The sequence below is a fragment of the Nycticebus coucang genome, chromosome 6 (assembly GCF_027406575.1).
Source record: "Nycticebus coucang isolate mNycCou1 chromosome 6, mNycCou1.pri, whole genome shotgun sequence".
Classification (NCBI taxonomy): Eukaryota; Metazoa; Chordata; class Mammalia; order Primates; family Lorisidae; genus Nycticebus; species Nycticebus coucang.
The window spans coordinates 134,344,951-134,364,212 of record NC_069785.1 but is presented as its reverse complement, the minus strand read 5'-3'; the positions used below and the strand labels follow the sequence as shown (position 1 = coordinate 134,364,212).

Genomic DNA, 19,262 nt, shown 5'->3' with positions numbered 1-19,262 from the left:
ACAGCATTCTACCCAGGGCAACAGCTTGAGGCTCTGTCTCAAAAAAAAAAAAAAGAAAAAGGGGTGGCACCTGTGGCTCTGTGAGTAGGGTACCGGTCCCACATACCGAGGGTGGAGGGTTCAAACCTGGCTCCAGCCAAACTGCAACAAAAAATAGCCGGGTGTTGTGGCAGGTGCCTGTAGTCCCAGCTCAGTCCCCTTGGGAGGCTGAGGCAAGAGAATCACCTAGGCCCAGGAGCTGGAAGTTGCTGTGAACTGTGATGCCACAGCACTCTACCGAGGGCGACAGAATAAGACTCTGTCTCTAAAAAAAAAAAAAAAAAACCCAAAGATTTTAAGATGAATAAAAATGGGCCCTATTCTAATTTGAGAAGATAAAATGATCAATCTAGAACTATCACCTGACATCACAGTAGAAAAAATAAATGGTCCTTATTAGTACAGTGGTGAGTAAAAAAAGAAAAAAAATGGCATAAATTCCTGAGCTAAGACAGGTAAGACCACTGAAGTAATTATCTTCACCACAATTTGATTGACAACAGTTCAAATATAAACCCGCAGTACATATTCTTCCTGAAAAGGACTAATCACAATGAAATATTAGACAGCTAGGATGGGTATACCATGCAAACCATCATTTAAGGTATTTGCTGATCTACCCCTTATTGGAATAAGAACAAGAAGAACATTTGAGTGCTATATACAAAAGTGTAGGCCAGGGTGGGTGGACTGCTTGAGCTCAGGAGTTCCAGACTAGCCTGAGCAAGAGTGAGACCCCGTCTCTACTAAAAGTAGAAAAAATTAGCTGGGCATTGTGGCAGGTGCCTCTGCTCTCGGCTACTTGGCAGGCTGAGGCAAGAGGATCACTCAAACCCAGGAGTTTGAGGTTGCTGTGAGCTATGATGCCATGGTACTCTCTCTACCCAAACAAAAACAAAAAAACCCCAAATAACTACAAAAGTGTATATTGTTCATTCGCTCCATGTCAAGTAACTGGATTCTAGGATTCTATTTTTAAAGCCTGGCTTTTAAGAGTGCTTACTGTGGATCAGGGGTCCTCAGGCTTTTTAAACAGGGGGCCAGTTCACTGTCCCTCAGACTGCTCGGGGGCCAGACTATAGTTTAAAAAAAAAAAGAACAAATTCCTATGCACACTGCACATATCTTATTTTGAAGTAAAACAAAATGGGAACAAATACAATCACACCTCTGCATGTGGCTCGTGGGCCGTAGTTTGAGGACCCCTGTGAGGGAGCACACACACCCTCAGAGCAAGTGACACAATTCAGGGACCATCTTCATGAACAAAGGTATGAAGATAAGAAATTAAAAGTGGGTAGGGCGCCTGTGGCTTAGTGGGTAGGGTGCCGGCCCCATATACGGAGGGTGGAGGGTTCAAACCCGGCACTGGCCAAACTGCAACAAAAAATAGCTGGGCGTTGTGGCGGGAGGCTGAGGCAATAGAATCGCCTAAGCCCATGAGCTGGACGTTGCTGTGAGCTGTGATGCCATGGCACCCTACCGAGGGTGATAAAATAAGACTGTCTCTACAAAGAAAAAAATTAAAAGGCAATTTGGAGAACATGTTCGTCAGAGAGTTAAAAGGAGGCCACTTCATCCTCAGAAAAACTAACCAGGTGGTAGACATCTGTAGTCCCAGCTACTCGGGAGGCTGTGGCAAAACAATCACTTGAGCCCAGGGAGTTGCTGTGAGGGTGCTATGAGTTATGACATCACAGCACTCTACCAAGGACGACAAAGTGAGACTGTCTCAAAAAAGAAATAATGCAACTAAACACTTACATTACATACAGCGTAAACGTAAATTTTATAAGCACTGGAAAACCAAAAAATTTGTGTAACTCACTTATTGCAATATTTGCTTTCCTGTGGTAGCCTCAAAATGAGCATTCAGTGTCGCTGAGATATGCCTATACTAACTACAGTATCATTCAGTGAGATAAAATTTGGAAATCACATTATTTGAAAAACTCATGTAAAGTACAGACAGTTCAGAAGCCAGAAAGCACAACCTGAAATGTTCGTATATAACTGTGTTTTAGAAACTCCATTTCTCCCCATATGTGCACAGTTATGTACTCAGTTTGGAGCTCAGTTAAAATTCTTGAGTAAAGCCTGGTATTACCTATTACAGTTACTAATTTAGAATTTCTGCAGCTTTTTAAAGTAATAAAAATGTATTTGTCTAACAGGTTATAATTTGAACTATTCAGTAATTCAGAAATCATTTACCACTCTTTTTATTCCAAATTACTGATGAAATACTGTATATACTATACATACAAAGTGTTGTTGCAATATATGCTTTAAGGCAGGCATCCTCAAACTTTTTTTTTTTTGTAGAGACAGAGTCTCACCTTACCGCCTTCAGTAGAGTGCCATGATGTACACAGGACTCACAGCAACCTCTAGCTCTTGGGCTTCCGCGATTCTCCTGCCTCAGCCTCCCGAGCAGCTGGGATTACAGGCGCCTGCCACAACGCCCGGCTATGATCCTCAAACTTTTTAAACAGGGGGCCAATACACTGTCCCTCAGACTGTTGGAGGGCCAGACTATAGTTTAAAACAAAAAACTATGAACAAATTCCTGTGCACACTGCACATATCTTATTTTGAAGTAAAAAACAAAACAGGAACAAATACAATTCACACCGCTTCATGTGGCCTGTGGGCCGCAGTTTGAGGACGCCTGCTTTAAGGAAATAAAAAAATTTTATGATTTTGTTTTGTAATTGGGTTGCCTAGGCAGACAGTATAGAGGATAAAATAGAACAGTTTAAGTCAGACAAAGCCTGGGCTTTGAATTTTCATTCCTCCATTCAGCAGTCAAGTGCTAAATTTCAGTCAAGTTATTACCTCTCTAATGCTTCAGTTTTGTCATCTGAAAAATAGGAATTATGGAAATTATACTTCCAAGATAGTCAAAAGTATTAAATGGCACAATTCTGTTAGAAAGTAAGCATTCAATAAATATTGGCTATTTAATCACACTAGAAAAGGTATAGTATCTAATCTTTCAATTCACTAGACTAAAAAACAAAATCAAAAACTAAAAATATAAAAACTAAAAAAAAAAGTATGGATAGGGCAGCACCTGTGGCTCAAGGAGTAGGGTACTGGCACCATATACCAGGGGTGGCAGGTTCAAACCCAGCCCAGCCAAAAACTGCAAAAAAAAAAAAAAAAAAAGTAGGGATAAAAAGTAAACAGAGATCAAATTATACAATGCCTACTCTTTTTTTTCCTAATTTTTCTTCTTTTTGTTTTTGAGACACAGTCCCACTCTGCTGCCTAGGCTGGAGTGTCATGAGAGTCAACCTGGCTTAGAGCAACCTCAAACTCCTGGGTTCAAGTAATCCTCAGCCTCAATCCTCCTGTCTCAGCCTCCTGAGTAGCTGGGACTACAGGTGTGCACCACTACATCAGGCTAATTTTTCTATTTTTAGTAGAGTTTGGGTCTCACTCTTGCTCAGGGTGGTCTCAAACTCTTGAGTTCAAGGGATGCTCTCCCACCTCAGACTTCCAGAGTGCCAGGATTAGAGGTGTGAGCCACTGTTCCTGGCCAAAAATGTATTTTGAATAAATATTGATAAATAGATTAGCTGATAAAAATTATAAGAAGATTTAAGATTAAAATGGAATATCCCTTAACCTGCAGTCCACAACCATGGACCAGGACTAGCAGTACTAGTCCCTGGCCTGTGGGGAAACACGCCGTGCAGCAGGAGGTGAGCTGCTCTAAGGGAAGCTTCACCTGTGTCCCTGGCCTGTGGGGAAACACGCCATGCAGCAGGAGGTGAGCTGCTCTAAGGGAAGCTTCATCTGTGCCCCTGGCCTGTGGAGAAACACGCCATGGAGCAGGAGGTGAGCTGCTACAAGGGAAGCTTCACCCGTGTCCCTGGCCTCTCCCACTGCTCTCATCACTGCCTGAGCTACTTCTTACCTCAGATCAGCAGCAGCCTAGATCCTCAGAGGATCTTGAACCCTACTGTAAACTGCACACGTGGGGAGTCTAGCAGTGGGCTCCTACTGATTCTGCATTAGGGTGAATTGTATAATTACTCCATTGTATGTTACGATGTAATAATAATAGAAACGGAGTGCACAATAAATATAATGTGCTTGAATCATCCTCACCCCTAGTTCCCCTGCCCTAAGCCCACAGAAACTGTCTTCCATGAAACTGGTCCTTGGTGCCAAAAAGGTTGGGGACTGTTGCCTTTAGCATATAAAATGAAGTAGCTGCTAAAATGATTAAAGAGAAAGTAATGACACTATTAACCTGGAAAGTAATTTGGGTGGATGAGAACAGTTGAGATTTATTAAGAATGTGCCTGATTAAATATCCAGGCTGGCTCGGTGCCCTAGCTCAGTAGTTAGGGTGCTGGCCACATGCACCAGGGCTAGTGGGTTCGAACTCGGCCAGCGACTCCTAACAATAACAACAACAAAAAATAGCTGATGTTGTGGCAGGCAGCTGTAATCCCAGCTACTGGGAAGCTGAGGCAAGAGAATCACTTTAGCCCAAGAGTTTGAGGTTGCTGTGAGCTGTGACGCCACGGCATTCTAGAGAGAGGCATAGTCAGACTGTCTCCAAAAAAACGAGAGCAGCATAGTGAGACTGTCTCAAAAAAAAAAAAAAAAAAAAAAATATTCAGGCACATGTCAAAACTGCATGTTAACTTTCAAAACATACCAACAGGTTTTAATTACGCTAAAACTAAACTGAGATCACTTAAAATCTATATTCTCAATAAAATCAATTAAGGACAAAAAGGAAGGCTAAAGAAAGAGACAGAGAAACTTAAGATAACGCCAAGAGGAATCCCTATCTAGAAATTTACACATGAAGTCATCAGCACTAGCTGTCTATCATGTACCAGTTGTAACACCAGGGGTGTTAGATAGGCTATCTAACGTGATGTTAGCTGCTGCTTTGATTTCACAGATGAGGAGACTGAGACTCAGAAAATTACATTAGTCAATACCTCTTGTCTTCCCCATTAACTTCTTCACTAAGAATGGATAGCTACAGGGTAGTACAATAGTCATATCTGCAATTTAACAATATTTTCCTGGCGGCAATTTAGAGAGATTTCAGAATGGTAGTTACAACAGTACCACTATATAGTAAAATCTAAGTCAATGGAAGTAAGGATGATGAGAACACATGTTTGGAAAGATGAGCTACAGAGAAAGGAAGGAAAGGAGAAGAGAGGAAAGGAAGAAAGAAAAAAAAAAAGAAAAGGGAGGGCGGCGCTTGTGGCTCAAGGAGTAGGGTGCCAGTCCCATATGCCGGAGGTGGCGGGTTCAAGCCCAGCCCCGGCCAAAAATCACAAAAAAAAAAAAAAAAAGAAAAGGGAAAATACTTTTAAGAAATACTTAGGAGGGGATAATCTCCTGGGTGTGATTTTGTACTAAGGGTGGGGGAGGAGAGTAATTAGGTGAAAAGAGTATAAGAGAAGAGCCAGTTCTGGTAGCAGTTAATAATGAAGAGAAATTATTTCCGTTGAGGGCATAACAATTTTTAAACACCTGAGAGTAATATCTATATATAAATTTTATAAATGAATTCCCCCATTCTGATCAGGAGATCAGAGAAGACATTAGGGTGGGACCTATATCCTGGATTTTACATGAGTCACTGACAAATTTCATTCTTCTGAAGTTGTGAGAGCCGAAGACAAGTCTGTATGGTTAAGCCCAGAAGGGGAAGCTACGAGAAAGCAGCTTAGATGGAGTAAAAAAGGGTTCAGTGAAAACACTTCCCAGTGTTTAATTTTTAACCCTGTCTGATATTTCACATAACGCACATAACAGGATGTGAAATATGTGAACGAATAAATATACATTATGTAATTTCTATCTGCTTTTGCTACATAAAATGCATGTCAATTTGTTTAATGCTTAAAAGTTAAGAAAACGTTACAATTTGAATTTAGTCTTGAATTGGAATTAAAAACACCAGTACAAAATGATAATGTACTTAAATCTTCAGCAATAAAGAGCCTAGTACCCAGACATTTTCCACCAATAGGAACCATACTCCTTAGAGAAATGGCTGGTTCCACATCTGGGGCAGTAAATGTCTACCTGGAGGGTGGGGCACTGTGGTTCACACCTGTAATCCCACACTCTGGGAGACCAAGGCAGGTGGATTGCCCTGAGCTCTGAGGTTCGAGACCAGCCTGAGCCAGAGTAAGACCCCGTCTCTACAAAAATAAAGCCGGGCATTGTGGCAGGCTTCTGTAGGCCCAGCTACTTGGGACGCTGAGGCAAGAGACTCATTTAAGCCCAAGAGTTGGAGGTTGCTATGAGCTATGATGCCACGGCACTCTACGAAGGACTACAAGTGAGACTCTGTCTCAATAAAAAAAATAAATATTTTTTAGGGGGCAGTGCCTGTGTCTCAATGGGTAGGGCGCTGGCCCCATATAGCAAGGGTGGCGGGTTCAAACCTGACCCCTGCCAAACTGCAACAAAATATAGCTGGGTGTTGTCCCAGCTATTGTCAGGCGCCTATAGTCCCAGCTACTTAGGAGGCTGAGGCAAGAGGATCGCGTAAGCCCAAGAATTGGAGGTTGCTGTGAGCTGTGATGACACTGCATTCTACAGAGGGAGACAAAGTGAGACTCTGTCTCAAAAAAAGAAATATTTTTAAATAAAAGTTTAAAAAAAGTATCTTTGAATCTTTTGACATATTACCTTGGATCAATTAAAAGAATTTTTGTTTCTTTATATTACGCCAAACTCAGTAATATACTTCTTCATCTCATGTATAATTAAGCTTTTATTCATGTATTTCACATTTAATTCCATTATCAGTGATGTATTAATATTGCTAAGACACAGCTTTTTAGTTCAGACATACTTGGACCTAATCATGGGTGTATCAAGGAAGTGGCTGGATGACCTTAAACAAGGTAAGTGAATTTCCTGAGTATTGCTGTAGGGATTAAACGAGGTGAGTATTATGTAAAGTACCCAGTGCCTAGGAAATGTTGTAAATGTAAGAATATGGTATAGCTTAGAAGATGAGCTATTTTTCATTAACAGATTCTGACCTCTAGCTGAATTAATCTCACATCTCAACAATATCCTCTGGACTTCAATTCTGTTCTTCTAATAACCAACTAGAGTGCTAGATAATTCCATTTGAATGTGTTTCAAATTCAACACCTGAAAGTGAATTCAAATTATTTCTATTTAACTAACACAACACTGCAGAATTTCTATTTTGTTAGTGATAGAGACCTTCAATCACCCAGTCACCCAAAGCTTAAAATCAGGCATTCACAAAAAAAAAAAAAAAAAAAAATCAGGCATTCACTTTGATTCTCCACCCTCCAACTCCACTTCCCATCACAACTCAGAACTCACTCCTCAGGTACTCTCTATTCACAGCCAAAATTAGAAAAGTTACAGGTAACTCCTGTTTGTTGATACATCAAAGTCACTTTCCCGAGCAAGAGTACTAACTATGAATCAGTGTAACCTGGCTTATTGTACCCTCAATGAATCCCCAACAATAAAAAAAAAAAGAGTACTAACTATGCCCACTATCAAGAGATGACAATAATGGTCTTTTATAGTTACTTAAATCCTGGTTGTCTAATCTTCTTTGGTTTCTCTCTGTGCTTAGTTTCAAAGTGTTTATGAATATAAAATCAAGCATGTTCAAGAAGCATAAAAGAGTAAGACACTGAAAGTTCTATTAAGTGAAGGTACGTGATTATGGTATAAAATGCAGGGATAAACATGTTAGTAGAAATAAACATGGAATAAAAAGGATGCGTGTTGGGATGAGGTAGCTCATGCCTGTAATCCTAGTGCTTTGGGAGGCTCACTTGAGTCTAGGAGTTTGAGGTTGCTGTGAGCTATGAACATGCCAGCACGGTGTATCCTAGGAGACAAAACAAGACCCTGTCCCCAAAAAACAAACAAAACCCACAAAAAGGTGGCTCCTGTAGCTCAGGGGGTAGGGCGCCGGCCCCATACACCAAGGCTGGGGGGTTCAAACCTAACCTGGGCCAGGTAAACAACAATGACAACTGCTACAATAAAATATGTGGGCATTGTGGGCACCTGTAGTCCCAGTTACTTGGGAGGATGAGGCAAGAGAATTGCTTAAGTCCAAGAGTTTGAGGTTGCTGTGAGCTGTGACACCACAGGGCTACCCAGGGTGACATAGTGAGATTGTGTCTCAAAAAAAAAAAAAAAAGATACACTGAGGGTGGAGCAAGATGGCGGCTGAGTAACAGTTTCCCTGCAACTGGGCACTGTGAGTCTGGGAAAATAAAACTCCAGGCATCTCTGGCTGGTGGGATCTGCCTATAATCATCCCTTTGAGGATACAGGGAGTCAGCAAGGGACTTCTGGACTCCAAGAGGAGGACAAAACCAGTGGAAGACTGGCAAATGGTTGTGTGTTCGATAGACCTAATCCTGCCAGCAACCGTAAGCACAAGTAGCAGTGAGACTGCAAACTGGAAAGGCCTTACCTGTGAACTATTTCGGTGTTTTTGGACTTGGCACTCAGTTGAACTGCCTTGGGGAGGGCTTGAGCAGGAGTGTGGAGAACTTTGGGCACTGTCTAGGGCCCCAGATTGAGCCGCTGAGCTGGGCCGCAGGGATCCATTGTGAGAGAACTGCCCCAGCAAGCTCCACCCTCAGGGTCCCAGAGCAAGGATGGGGTGGGAGCTAGTAACCTAGTGACTGAGCAGCCTAAAGGGGCGGGGACTGAGCTGCCTTACAGCCTTAACCCTTAGGGGCAGAGTGAGACTGGTTTTGGCACACTGGAGCCTCGGGCTGTTGCCCTGGGTAGAATGCCGTGGCGTCACAGCTCATAGCAACCTAAAACTCCTGGGCTTGGCGCCGCCTGGACCTCCGTAAGAGCTGTGCTGCGACCCCCGACCCACGCCCGCCAGGCTTCCGCATGCCCTGACCAAAAACTGCAGGAGCCACACAACCCCGCGTCCTCCCTCTTGTATCCTCCCTGCCTCCACATTGGCCTGCTCATCTGGCTCACTGGTAGCAGGGTGCCCTCTGGAGCCCTCCCTGCCTCTGCGCAGAGCCCTTCTCCTGGCCAGAGACTGCTGGAGCCTTGGGCTCTCTGTGCCAAAGTCACTGAGCAACAAGCACTCCCAGAACTGTGCGCACCACCTCCCGCCCTGTTGCTGGATCCAGGTGTGTCACGGGCTGGAGCTGCTCCCACAACCAGAACTCCTTAGCTGGGTCAGCCATAGAGGAACTACACAGAGTCACTCCCTACAAAGATCCAGCAACAATAGAGTGATCTCACTGGCGTCTAATCTTGGAGAGACACCTCCCCAACTCTGAGGACAGCCAGAGGCAACAGGTGAAAAACAATCATGAGGTGAAATCAACAGAAAAACTCCAGCAATATGAATAATCAGAGTAGATCAACTCCCCCAAGGATCAATGGGGCAGACACAGCACAAGATCCCTTTCACAAATAGCTGAGATGTCAGAAATCAAATTCAGACTCTGAATAACAAATAAGATTGAATTAGAATTCTAAGCAGTAACCCAAAAGGTATCTCAAGAATTTAATGAATTCAAAGACCAAATGACCAAAGATTTTGACACATTGAGACAAGAAGTTGCAGCCCTCAAAGATCTGAGAAACAGCTCTCTCTCTCTCTCCCCTCCCTCTCTGTCTCTCCCCCATTTTCCTCTCTCTCTTTCCTTACTCCTCCATGGTGTTGTCCTGCAACATCCCGCCCCCTCACCAATAAAGACCTTTCGTACAAAAAAAAAAAAAGATCTGAGAAACACAGTAGAATCCCTCAGTAACAGAATGGAGCACGCGGAAGAAAGGATTTCTGACATTGAAGACAAAGCTTTCGAATGCTCCCAGACTCTCAAAGAGGAAGAGAAATGGAGGGCAAAAACAGATCACTCTCTCAGAGAGCTCTGGGATAATTTGAAGAAAATCAATATTCATCTTACAGGGATCCCCAAAAGCGATGAAGTGGCTTCACAAGGCAGAGTCTCTTCTCCATGAGATTATGAAGAACTTTCCAGACATGCCAAGAGATTCTGAAATTCAGATAGCAGACAGTTTCAGAACTCCAGCACGACTCAATCCAAATAAGACATCCCCCAGACACATCATAATCAATTTCACTAAAGTTAATATGAAGGAGAAAATTCTGAAAGCTGCCAGATGAAAGAAAACCATTACCTACAAGGAGAAGAATATTGGAATAACTGTAGATCTCTCTGCTGAAACCTTTTTAAGCTAGAAGAGGATGGTCATCGACTTTTAATCTCCTAAAACAAAATAACTTTCAACCCAGGATCCTGTACCCAGCTAAACTGAGTTTCATTTATGACAGAGAAATTAAATACTTCAATGACATTCACATGTTGAAGAAATTTGCCATAACTAAACCAGCTCTCGAGGATATTCTCAGACCCATCCACCATAAAGACCAGCGTAATCCTCCACCACAAAAGTAAACCCACCCAGAAAATTTTGATCAAATTCCAACTTCCACAGTTGCAAAAGGATTAAAAATGTCCACTGGATTCTTGAAAGGCTTATCAATATTCTAAATTAACGTGAATGGTTTAAACTGTCCTCTAAAGAGATACAGGTTGGCTGACTGGATACAAAAACTCAAGCCAGATTATCTGCTGCATACAAGAATTGCATCTGACATTAAAAGACAAATATAGACTCAAGGTGAAGGGATGGTCATCTATATTCCATGCAAATGGAAAGCAGAAAAAAGCAGGCATTGCAATCCTGTTTGCAGACGCAATAGGCTTTAAACCAACTAAAATAAGGAAGGATAAGGATGGACACTTCATATTTGTTAAAGGTAATACTCAATATGATGAGATCTCAATTATTAATATTTATGCACCCAACCAGAACGCACCTCAATTTATAAGAGAAACTCTAACAGATGTGAGAACTCAATTTCCTCCAGTTCCATAGTAGTTGGAGATTTTAATACCCCTTTAGCAGTGCTGGATAGATCCTCCAAAAAGAAGCTAAGCAAAGAAATTTTAGATTTAAACTCAACCATTCAACATCTGGACTTAACAGACATCTACAGAACATTTCATCCCAACAAAACTGAATACACATTCTTCTCATCAGTCCACGGAACATACTCCAAAATCGACCACATCCTAGGCCACAAATCTAACCTCAGCAAATTTAAAAAAATAGAAATTATTCCTTGCATCTTCTCAGACCATCATGGAATAAAAGTTGAACTCAATAACAACAGGAACCTGCATACCCATACAAATTAAGAAGGAAATCACCTAATTTTTGGAACAAAACAATCAAGACACGAATTACCAGAACCTCTGAGATACTGCAAAGGCAGTCCTAAGAGGGAAATTTATAGCACTGCAAGCCTTCCTCAAGAAAACGGAAAGAGAGGAGTTAATTACTTAATGGAACATCTCAAGCAACTGGAGAAGGAAGAACACTCCAACCCCAAACCCAGCAGAAGAAAAGAAATAACCAAAATCAGAGCAGAACTAAACAAAATTGAAAACAAAAGAATTATACAACAGATCAATATATCCAAAAGTTGGTTTTTTGAAAAGATCAATAAAATATATAAACCTTTGGCCAACCTAACCAGGAAAAAAAAGTAAAATCTCTAATTTCATCAATCAGAAATGGTAACCATGAAATAACAAAAGCCCCTCAGAAATCCAAAAAATTCTTAACGAATACTACAAGAAACTCTACTCTCAGAAATAGGAAAATTTGAAAGAACTCGACCGATACCTTGAAGTGCGCCACCTACCAAGACTTACCCAGAATGAAGTGGAAATGTTGAACAGGCCTATATTAAGTTCTGAAATAGCATCAACTATACAAAATCTCCCTATAAAGAAAAGCCCAGGACCAGATGGCTTTACGTCAGAATTCTACCAAACCTGTAAAGAAGAACTAGTACTTATACTACTAAACCTCTTCCAAAATATAGAAAAAGAAGGAATATTGCCCAACACATTCTAGGAAGCAAACATCACCTTGATCCCTAAACCAGGGAAAGACCCAACAAGAAAAGAAAATTATATACCAATATCACTAATGAATATTGATGCTAAAATACTCAATAAGATCCTAACAAACAGAATCCAACAACACATCAAAAAAATTATACACACGACCAAGTGGGATTTATCCCAGGTTCTCAAGGCTGGTTCAATATACGTAAATCTATAAATGTAATTCAGCACATAAACAAAATAAAAAATAAGGACCATATGATTCTCTCAATTGATGCAGAAAAAGCTTTTGATAATATCCAGCATCCCTTCATGATCAGAACACTTAAGAAAATTGGCATAGAAGGGACATTTCTTAAACTAATAGAGGCCATCTACAGCAAACCCAGAGCCAATATCGTATTGAATGGAGTTAAATTGAAATCATTTCCACTTAGATCAGGAGCCAGGCAAGGTTGCTCATTGTCTCCATTGCTCTTTAACATTGTTATGGAAGTTTTAGCCATTGCAATTAGGGAAGAAAAGGCAATCAAGGGTATCCACATAGGGTCAGAAGAGATCAAACTTTCACTCTTTGCAGATGATATGATCGTATATCTGGAAAACACTAGGGATTCTACTACAAAACTTTTAGAAGTGATCAAGGAATACAGCAATGTCTCAGGCTACAAAATCAACACCCATAAATCTGTAGCCTTTATACATACCAACAATAACCAAGCTGAAAAAACAGTCAAGGACTCTATTCCTTTCACAGTAGTGCCAAAGAAGATGAAATATTTGTGAGTATACCTAACAAAGGACGTAAAAGATCTCTATAAAGAGAACTATGAAACTTTAAGAAAAGAAATAGCTGAAGATGTTATCCTGTTTCCCCGAAAATAAGACAGTGTCTTATTTTAAGATGTGCTCCCAAAGATGCGCTAGGTCTTATTTTCAGGGGACGTCTTATCTTTCCTGTAAGTAGGTCTTATTTTTGGAGGATGTCTTATTTCAGGGAAACAGGGTAACAAATGGAAAAACATACCATGCTCATGGCTGGGAAGAATCAACATTGTTAAAATGTCTACACTACCCAAAGCAATATATAATTTTAATGCAATTCCTATGAAAGCTCCATTGTCATATTTTAAAGATCTTGAAAAAATAATACTTCATTTTTATGGAATCAGAAAAAACCTCGAATAGCCAAAACATTACTCAGCAATAAAAACAAAGCTGGAGGAATCATGCTACCAGACCTGAGACTGTACTATAAATCGATAGTTATCAAAACAGCATGGTACTGGCACAAAAACAAAGAAGTAGATATCTGTAACAGAATAGAGAACCAAGAGATGAATCCAGCTACTTAACCGTTAACTGATCTTTGACAAGCCAATTAAAAACATTCCGTGGGCATAAGATTCCCTATTTAACAAACGTTGCTGGGTAAACTGGCTGGCAACCTGTAGAAGACTGAAACTGGACCCACACCTTTCACCATTAACTAAGATAGACTCTCACTGGATAAAAGATTTAAACTTAAGACATGAAACTAAAATACTTGAAGAAAGTGCAGGGAAAACTCTTGAAGGAATCGGCCTGGGTGAATATTTTATGAGGAGGACTCCCCAGGCAATTAAAGCAGTATCAAAAATACACTACTGGGACCTGATCAAACTAAAAAGCTTCTGCACAGCCAAGAACATAGTGAGTAAAGCAAGCAGACAGCCCTCAGAATGGGAGAAAATATTTGCAGGTTATACCTCCAATAAAGGTCTAATAACCAGAATCCACAGAGAACTCAAACATATTAGCAAGAAAAGAAATGTGACCCCATCTCAGGGTGGGCAAGGGACTTGAAGAGAAACTTCTCTAAAGAAGATTCACGATCTACAAACACATGAAAAAAAGCTTATCATCCTTAATCATCAGAGAAATGCAAATCAAAACTACTTTGAGATATCACCTAACCCCAGTAAGAGTAGGCCTCATAACAAAATCCCAAAACCAGAGATGTTGGCATGGACGTGGAGAAAAGGGCACACTTCAACACTGCTGTGGGAATGCACACTAATACGTTCCTTCTGGAAGGATGTTTGGAGAATACTTAGAGACCTAAAAATAGACCTGCCATTCGATCCTATAATCCCTTTACTAGGCTTATACCCAGAAGACCGAAAATCACAATATAACAAAGACATCTGTACCAGAATGTTTACTGCAGCCCAATTCATAATTGCTAAGTCATGGAAGAAGCCCAAGTGCCCATCGACCCACGAATGGACTAGCAAATTCTGGTGCATGTATACCATGGAATATTATGCAGCCTTAAAGAAAGATGGAGACTTTACCTTTCATGCTTACATGGATGGAGATGGAACATAGCAAAGTATCCCAGGAATGGAAGAAAAAGTATCCAATGTACTCAGCTCTACTATGAAGCTAAATTATAGCTTTCACATTAAGGCTATAACCCAACTATAGCACAAGACTATGGGGAAAGGGCCACGGAAGGGGAAGGGAGGGGGGAGGTTAGGGTGGAGGAAGGGTAATGGGTGGGGCCACACCTACAGTGCATCTTAGAATGGGTACAGTTGAAACTTACTAAATGCAGAATACAAATGTCTACATACAGTAACTAAGAAAATGCCATGAAGGCTGCGTTGAACAGTTTGATGAGAATATTTCAGATTGTATATGAAACCAGCACATTGTACCCCTTGATTGCACTAATGTACACAGCTATGATTTAACAATAAAAATAAATTAATTAATAAAAGAAGGCAAATAAATGGCATTTATTTTGCAAATCTCTCTTTTTTTGGCAGGGGCTGGGTTTGAACCCGCCACCTCCAGCATATGGGACCGGCGCCCTACTCCTTGAGCCACAGGCGTCACCATATTTTGCAAATCTCTTAAAATATGGTTTATTGGAAATCAGCTGAATTTTCACAACTGCATCTGCATTTGGGTCTCCTTTGATATCACATATCAAGTAGCCTCTTGAAAACTCAAAAGAGAGTAAGAATGCAGATGGCATTACGTAATGTCTTAAAAACACTGTTATAAAATCGTTTTGACCTCATGGACTCTCTGAAAAGTTCTAGAGGTCCACAGATTACATTAACCATTGCCTTATGGCTTAAAAATCAGGAATGGTTAGGAATTTGTAGATAAGAACTTAAAGAAGGCTGAATAGGCTGGGCCTAGTGGTTTGTGCCTATTATCCCAGCACTTTGGGAGGCTACACTGGGAGGACTGCTCTAGGCCAGAAATTTGACACTAGTCTGGGCCAACAGCAGTGAGCACAGTGAGACTTAGTCTCTAAAAAAAACCCAAATAGCAGCAATGACAATAAAAACAAACACAAAAAGAAGGCTAAGTTTTGTAAGTATGTAAAAGATGCTGGTCTAGGACCAGTGTGGTGGGGATGGCTCTTGCCTGTAATCCTAGCACTCTGGGAGGCCAAGGTGAGAGGACTGCTTGAGACCAGCCTGAGCAAGAGCCAAGACCCCATTTCTACTAAATACAGAAAAATTAGCTGGGTGTGGTAGCCCAACCCTGTAGTCCCAGCTACTCAGGAGGATGAGACAGAATTGCTTCAAGCCAAGAGTCTGAGGTTGCTAAGAGCTAGGCCAGCAGTTCTCAACCTGTGGGTGGCGACCCCTTTGTAACAATGAAAATACATTCTACCTATCAGATATTTACATTACGATTCATAACAGTAGCAAAATTACAGTTATGAAGTAGCAATGAAAATAATTTTATGGTTGGGGGTCACCACATGAACTATATTAAAGGGTCAGGGCATTAGGAGGCATTAGGAAGGTTGAGAACCACTGAGCTAGGCTGAGGCTAAGGCACTCTAATTAGAGGATAAGCAGCCCAATAGGAACTTAAATTTTGGACCTCTGACTTTAATTAGCCCTAGTCTTCATTTTATATTAATCAATGAGGTCTTTCCCCCCACTGAATTTCTGTAGTAGTTCTGTCTGGATACACTGATCCCGACTGATATAATACCAATTTATGTTTACCAAAGTATATATATCCCCTGTCGTTCCAAGAATAATTTCAACATATTTATGAAATCTGTGCTCCTACACAGATTTCTTGAACATTATTTTATGAATGCTATTCTGAGATATAAATAATGTAGAATAAACTGCATATATTTAAAGTGTACAATTTGATGGATTATGACATATATATCATCATCCCACAGTCAAAATAAAGAACATTTTCATGATCTTCATAAGTTCCTTTGTGTCTCTTGGAAATCTCTCCTTAGGAATCATCCATTTGCTTTTCATTTTAGATTAGCTGCATTTTCTAGAATTTTATGTGAATGGAATCGTACAGTGTACACTCTCCTGGTTATGTGATTCATTGGAGACAATTATTCTGAGGTCCATCCATGTTGGTGATCCTAAGACATTTTTTTTTTGTTTCAGACAGAGTTTTACTAAGTCGCCCTTGGTAATGTCCCGTGGCGTCACAGCTCACAGAAACCTCTAACTCTCGGGCTTAAGCAATTCTCTTGCCTCAACCTCCCAAGTAGCTGGGACTACAGGCACCCAGCACAATTGGTTTTTTTTGTTGTTGTTGTTGCAACTGTCATTGTTGTTCAGCAGGCCCAGGCTGGGTTCAAACCTGCCTGCCTTGATGTATGTGGCTGGTGCCCTACCACTGGAGCTAAGGGCACTGACCACAGCCTATGAAATTTTGTACCTTCTTATTGCTGAATACTATCCCACTGCATAGCTGTGCCACAATTTGTCATTTCACCTGCTAATAGACTTTTTTTTTTTTTTTTTTGAGACAAAGCCTCAAGGTGTCACCCTGGGTAGAGTGCTGTGGCATCACAGTTCACAGCAACCTCCAACTCCTGGGCTCAAGCAATTCTCCTGCCTCCACCTCCCAAGTAGCTGGGACTACAGGCGCCCGCCACAGCACCCAGCTATTTTTTGGTTGCAGCCGTCACTGTTGTTTGGTGGGCCCACGCTGGATTTGAACCTGCCAGCTCAGGTGTACATGGCTGACGCCTTAACCACTTGAGCCACAGGCGCCAAGCCATAACCTGTTAATAGACTTTTGTGTTTACAGTTTGGGACCGTACAAATAAAGCTGTTATGCATATTTATGTACAAGTTTTTATGTGGACAAACCAGTAGAGGTTCTTAAATTTCTGTTTCTACACTATTTAGACATGTTATGTTATATTCTTCTCAATAACACTGCTTATTAAATTACAGTGATTCCACAAAAGAAAAACTGCTGTGTTACTCAATAAAGTGTTTTACATTTTAAAAAGTGATCAATGAGTTGTTTAAGATCTTGCTCTTCCACACCAGAAGAGATTCTAGCACTCTGGGAGGCTCAGGCAGGTTGACTGCTTGAAGACCATTCTGAGCAAGAGCAAGAACCCTTCCCTAAAAATAGGCAGGCACTGTGGGAGGCGCCTGTAGTCCCAGCTACTGGGAGGCTGAGGCAAGAGAATAATGTCAGCCCAAGAGTTTGAAGTTGCTTATAGCTGTGATGCCGTGGCACTCTACCCAGGGTGACATAGTGAGAATCTGTCTCCAAAAAAAAGGGGAAGAATCATACTCAAAGTAGAAACTTCATCTTAAAATCACATATAAATTTGGGTGGTGCCTTATAGTTCAATGGGTAGGGCACTGGCCACATACACCCAGGCTGGCAGGTTCGAATCTGGCTCAGGCCAGCTAAAACAACAATGACAACCACAACAAAAATATAGCCAGGTGTTGTGGCAGGTGCCTATAGTTCCAGCAATTTGGGAGGCTGAGGCAAGAGAATCGCTTAAGCCCAAGAGTTGGAGGTTGTTGTGAGCTATGATGCAACAGTACTCTACAGAGGGCGACAAAGTGAGACTCTGTCTCAATTAAAAAAAAAAAATTAAAAAATAAAAGTGGAAGAAAAAAACACACACACTCCTATAAGTACCACCAGTAAAAGACAAGAATGAAATGGAAGCAAAACAAGGACTTCTAAGTCCCTAAAAACTCTTATTCTTTATTTTGTTCAGGCCAAAGAATACCTCAGTTTTGTTACTCAAATAGCGCAACTAAACTTTAATGTAGTATTGTGAACTAAAATAAAATCTTAAGCCAGCTGAATGAACCCCCTCTTAGCCAAGAGGACCCCTGAAAAACCTTAAAGCTGAGTTGGGGGCCTGAGAAGGGAGGTCAGACACGCCTAGCTACCTATTCCCCTTTTCGCATTCTTCTTCATAATAAGATACAAAATCATGAATGGGGGCAGTGGCTCATGCTGTAATCCTAGCACTCTAGGAGGCTAAGGCAAGAGGGACCTTAGAAGTTTGAGCCCAGCCCCAGCAAAAGTCAGAGCCAGGGGTAGTGGTAGGTACCTGCAGTCCCAGCTACACAGGGGGCTGAGGCAGGAAGACTGCTTGAACCCAGGAATTTGAGGTAGCTGTGAGGTAGCCTGACACTGAGGCACTCTAGCCTGAGGCAACAGAGTGAGACCTGGTCTCAAACAAAAAGATACAAAATTATTAACAGGCCTAAGGATATGTAAGACAAAGGTTAACCACACCTACAGGTCATCAATTACTTCATAGATCACTTGAGTCTTGGTGTATATCCGAGAGCCTGTCTCTGATTAACAGATTTCCTAATATTAACTTAAAACCTTTATAAAGCTTCATTTCTTTAACCAATTGCAAATGAAAGATATTTAAACCAGGCGGCGCCTGTGGCTCAGTGAGTAGGGTGCCGGCCCCATATACCGAGGGTGGCAGGTTCGAACCTGGCCCTGGCCAAACAGCAAGGAAAAAATAGCCGGGTGTTCTGGTGGACGCCTGTAGTCCCAGCTACTTGGGAGGCTGATGCAAAAGGATCACTTTGAACCCAAGAGTTTGAGGTTGTTGTGAGATAAGACCCCCCAGCACTATACCGAGGGTAACAAAGTAACACTTTGTCTCAAAAAAAAAAAAAAAAAATAGATCGAAACTCTGGGTTTATTTAAATTCTAACTGCCCCCCCCCCCTTCTCAAGCTTGGTCTAGTTCCAGGAGAAAACAATTTTTTTTTTCCCTCTGGAGAAAACAATTTTTAAAAGGTATTATCTGAAGTTGTTTCAGAAGATAGTGGTCAGTAGTTCCACAAAAATTTGATTCCAGAGACTCAGTCTTGCTTACATGCTACCCCAAAATGTTTGTAGTTATGCTGACTTCATCAAAAATTGTCAAAACCAGGCTAGGTGC

General features: G+C 41.3%; 1 protein-coding gene across 6 annotated transcripts in view; it reads right to left on the bottom strand.

Annotated features, from left to right (window-relative positions):
* ZBTB44 (zinc finger and BTB domain containing 44) overlaps positions 1-19,262 on the bottom strand; it is a 66,249-nt gene that overhangs the window by 40,282 nt on the left and 6,705 nt on the right. The window contains exon 2 of one of the 6 annotated variants that reach the window (XM_053593861.1): positions 9,993-10,082. The exons of the other annotated variants lie outside the window; for them this stretch is intronic. The gene's annotated coding sequence lies outside the window, so the exon portion shown is untranslated. The remainder of the gene's footprint in view (positions 1-9,992; positions 10,083-19,262) is intronic. 6 annotated transcript variants of the gene reach the window in all.